Genomic DNA, 5,465 nt, shown 5'->3' on the forward strand with positions numbered 1-5,465 from the left:
ACACACACACACACACACACACACACACACACACACACACATACACACACACACACACACACACACACACACACACACACACACACACACACACACACACACACACACACACACACCTCCCCATCCCCCACAACAACATCATGAGCTCGCTCTCCCTTCATCAACATTATTCTCCCTTGTGTGTGATGAAATAGCCATCTGTCACAAACCCAGGTGAATCCCACTTCAAAAAGCCATGGGAAAAAATGAATGGAGGGACTTCCTGCCTCCAGGCTACCGGCAGCTCAGACAAACTCAAATCTTATAGAAACTGAAATTGCCTTTTTAATTTATTTTCCTTCTTAGTCATCTTTTTCCTTGTTCTTTGAAGATATCATTGCGAACTTGGTAAGCAGAGAGGGAGAGCATGTCGACTATGAGACAATATTAAATTGCGTTACGTCGTGCCTAAGAACAGCCCCTAGCCGTGGTATATTGGCCATATACCACACCCCCCCGGGCCGTATTGCTTAAATATATGTCTGCCTTTCTAACATCCTATTTGTCTTCTTCGTTGTGATCCTTTTCTGTTACCTATCATGTGTGCTGTGTAGTCCCCAGTAGAGATCCCACATGTGACCACCCAGACACAAAGGGGCGGCAGGTAGCCTAGTGGTTAGAGCATTGGACTAGTAACTGAAAGGTTGCGAGATCGAGTCACCGAGCTGACAAGGTAAAAATCTATAGTTCTGCCCCGGAACAAGGCAGTTAACCCACTGTTCCTAGGCTTTCATTGAAAATAAGAATTTGTTCTTAACTGCCTTGTCTAGTTAAATTAAGGTTAAAAAAAAAAGGAGTGGGGTAGTACTTGTATTTTTCCCAATGTTATGGAAATAGCCTCAGCCCTGTTTTCTCCAGAAATGGTCTCCTCCAAACCTCGAGTGTATTCCAGTGAGTGCTCGGGTCAAGGAACTTCAGATGGTGGTAGGGGTGAGGGGGTTTTGGGGGACATTAATTCAGTATTATCTCATCACTCCTGCTGTATAGATCAGTAGAACACACACACACTCCCCTCCCCATGTTCTCTCCATTTTATAGTCACCCCATGATGGACCTAACTCTCTTCCACAATCAGCACTTGCCACATGGTAGGAGATCAATGTTTTGATTACGCACAGAATGGTTCTCTCTCTCTCTCTATTCCTCGCTCTATCCTGTTCTCTCTCGCTCTCGCTATCCCCCGCTCATCCCTCCGACCTTATCTCACAAGCATAATCAAATTGCCAGTCGAGGTGGCAGGCGGTGGTGGGGAAAGCAGCGAGAGAGCGAGATGTGGGAGGCAGAGAGTGGGAGAGAGAAAGAAAGGGAGAGAGAGTTAGGTGAGACTTCCACACAGACAGCAGGCTCTCTTCTCCAGAGGGAAAGGTGTTATAATGGATGTAGACAGACGTTCCCTGTCAGCGTTGTGCTCTCTCTCCGAATCCAGCCAGCCTCTCATCTCTGCATTAACACCCATCCCTCCCTCCCCATCCCTCTCGCCATCCTCCCTGCCTTTCTCTGCCTGTTGTCTACCTCTTCCCCCTCCACTGCACCAGCCTCCCTCCCTCCACCACCGCCTCTCTCCTCTAGATCTACATATTCTCCTGTAATTGACATTTTCCATTTGGCAGCTTCTATATCGGCTGCCAGCCGTGAGATGCCCGTTGCCTAGGTAACCGTGCTATTGAAGACCCTCGGTGCTTGGCAAGAGAGGTCTAGCTGCCCTGCCTCCCTATGTAGTGCACTACTTTTGACCAGAGCTCTATAGGGAATGGGGTTCCATTTGGGACACAGCCCCTTCCCTAACCTGTCAGAACCAGAGGCACGCATGCGGCGGCCCACTTAGGGAATACTTAAGGTCCAAATAATCATGAAAGGTATAATCAAATAAGGGCATTTAAGCTAATTTAAGGAATTAATGAGCTCTCTATGAGCCCAGAGGGCAGGGGGGAGAGTGTGTGTGTGCAGTGTGGAATGTACACATATAATCCATCTATATGCACTCAATAGCCTATACGTTACCTTAGATGTAGTGCAGTTGGTTGGAATGTCCTGGCTAAGTCTGTCTTCGTTAGCTTGAAGGTAGCTTTATGATGCATATACATTTAGATACAGCTCAGATGCCTATATTGTTTCTCTTACACTGGTTGTCTTTTGTCCTTATCTTGGTTCAAGGTTGTCCATAATTGTAATCTCCATATCCCCTCAGTTTCTCTCTCCTTCTCTCTCGCTCTCTCCATCCCCAGTGTTTGGAACAGAGAAAATCAATAGCATCACAGAGCTCATTTGTGGCTGTAATTACACTAATACCAATGAAAGGCAGCTCAGCCAGCCAGTCAGTCATTCCACAGCTCAGCCAGCCAGTCAGTCATTCCACAGCTCAGCCAGCCAGTCAGTCATTCCACAGCTCAGCCAGCCAGTCAGTCATTCCACAGCTCAGCCAGCCAGTCAGTCATTCCACAGCCAGCCAGCCAGTCAGTCATTCCACAGCCAGCCAGCCAGTCAGTCATTCCACAGCTCAGCCAGCCAGTCAGTCATTCCACAGCTCAGCCAGCCAGTCAGTCATTCCACAGCCAGCCAGCCAGTCAGTCATTCCACAGCCAGCCAGCCAGTCAGTCATTCCACAGCTCAGCCAGCCAGTCAGTCATTCCACAGCCAGCCAGCCAGCCTCAACCATGCTGTGCTTCCTTCCAGTTACAGGCTTCGTACCAATGTCCATACTAGCGTAACACTTAGAACACCGCTTAGGAGGATTTACTGATAGATCTGAGTAATTAATCCTGCCGACTACGCCAAATGTATGCCCTATACAGTGTCTCATTCTAAGTGGTATGGTATTTATTGTGGATTTTGTCAGATAGACACAGACTCTCAGGTCTCCCAAATCCTCCTGACTAAAGGCATTAGCTCCAAATGAAGACGAATGTACCCAGCAGTGGTAGAAAAAGGACCCTATTGTCCTACTTGAGTAAAGGTAAAGATAGCCTTAAAAGAAATGACTCAAGTAAAAGTGAAAGTCACCCAGTAAAATCCTGCTTGAGTAAAAGTTTAAGTATTTGGTTTTAAATATACTTAATTATCAAAAGTTAATGTAATTGCTAAAATATACTTAACTATCAAAAGTAAAAGTATAAATCATTTCAAATTCTTTATATTAAGCAAACCAGACGGCACCATTTTCTTGTTTTTTAAATTTACGAATAGCCAGGGGCACACTCCAACACTCAGACATAATTTACAAACTAAGCATGTGTTTAGGATGTTCTCTTGATAAGTGTGTGAATTAGACCCTTAGAGTACTTTTGGGTGTCAGGGAGAATCATGAATTAAAAAGTACATTATTTTCTTTAGAAATGTAGTAAAGTAAAAGTTGTCAAAAATATTAATAGTAAAGTACAAATACCCCAAAAAACGACTTAAGTATTTTTACTTGAGTACTTTACACCACTGGTGCCCAGTGTGGGGTGGACCAGAGACACTCCCTGTGTCATAAACAGTAGTGGTAGTGTTGTGGTGACATCACGCTCAGCACGCCAGGACGAGAAATGACCGTAAGTGGGAGGAGTCATCACGTTTCACACTGACACAGTCAAGGCTTCTCTTTCATTTTTCCTATCCCTTTCTCTCTTTCCCCCTCTCTCTCTTATCGATCAAAGTGATTCCCGTAAGTCCCTCTGAGTTCGATATAGTTTCATGATAGTAATATACATTTTACTACATGTGATTATCGATACATGTTAACTTCTTGAAATATCATCCAGTATCACTTTTCTCAGCATAGTGTACCGTCAGAGTAATACCAGCTAACGTTACCTTTCAAAATTCAGTAAAAATACAGTTGCTATCATAAATGAAGTTTTATCAGATCAAAATAGTGTAAAGGTAGGGCTTATACTGTAACCCTTGCCATGCACCTTGGTGTCACACTGAAAACTCTTGGTCTAGCCTTATCACCAGACTAGACCCACTTCCCCCCACCCCCACCCCTGATATCCCTCCATCCCAGGGACTCAACTGTCCAAACCGATCCTAGCCGGGACAATTTGATGTCTGTCGCCTCCGTCCGGTTCCACTCTGTTCAATTTGCCGGTGTGAGAGGCGGACGCGGCAAGATGTGGAGGTGAGGGGGATTGAAAAAGGAGATAGTCAGCGGGACCGGAACACACCGACATCTCCGTGCCGCTCGGCTAAATTGAAACTGGGAGATTGCCATCAGCGCAGAGCAGGGACGCATACATACAACCAGCTGATGCAGATTCCCATCCCCGGTTGGGGGATATGTGCGGAGTGAGTTTCTCCAATATGCACACACACACATACACACACACACACACACACACACACACACACACACACACACACACACACACACACACACACACACACACACACACACACACACACACACACTACACACACACACACACACACTCTTGTCATATCCTGTTTAAAAAGCTTCCCATTGACTACCACTGCAAGAGACGCGTACCATCTTGCGAATAGACTGCTGGTAGAGTAAAGTGAAGGTGAGAATGAATGTTTATTTGCGCAAAGGTATTCGGTCTGCAGGATGAAGGATTGCGTGTTTTTCTGACCACGGGGAGTCAAGGAATCGAACTCCCGACAATTTGTTCAGCAAGGTTCTTTTGTGTCTGTCTCCAGCATTCATTTTAACCCCTCTTACCCCACACTCCCATCAGACCTACCTTTTCTCTAATGAACTTGTAATTTAGTTAAATTAAAAGTGTCACCTGTCAGTCTCTCTACCCCCAGGTGATACTTTAGTTGGTTGAACTAACATTGGAGATTTAACTACCAACGGATTTGGCTTCAATCAGGCTATTCATATGGTATGTTCCAAATGGCACCCGTTCCCTATATAGTGTACTTCTTTTGACCAGAGCCACTATGGGCCCTGCTCAAAAGTAGTGCACTACAAAGGGAATAGAGTACCATTTGCGATGCAATTATACTCTCTCTATACCCTAACAATCCCCCAGCCTCGTTCACTCACAACATTGGATACACACACCACCCATAACTCATTCCCTCTCCCTCTCCTCCCCCCACCCTCGTATCCCTATTTAATTAGCCGTGGATTAAATTAAAGGCTATATGTTCTCGTTAATTGATTTATCTTGAGAGTCTATAATTACAGGTTCTCAATGGAGAGATCTCCGCGGTGTCGCTGCGAGCAGAGTGTCTCGTGTGTGTGTGTGTGTGTGTGTGTGTGTGTGTGTGTGTGTGTGTGTGTGTGTGTGTGTGTGTGTGTGTGCGCACTTCGTGTTCGTGTACGTGTGTGCTCTGATCACCAGTAAAAGAATAGTATGCATTGTTTGAGGCACTCGGAGGTTAGCAGCCCACACAACACTCGAAGTGGAGAGAATAAAAGGAGGCCGCAAATAGATGTCGCTGCCACGTGCGTCGTAATGAAACACAATTATGGC

This window comes from Salmo trutta, chromosome 38 (genome assembly GCF_901001165.1).
Source record: "Salmo trutta chromosome 38, fSalTru1.1, whole genome shotgun sequence".
In the NCBI taxonomy this organism is placed as follows: Eukaryota; Metazoa; Chordata; class Actinopteri; order Salmoniformes; family Salmonidae; genus Salmo; species Salmo trutta.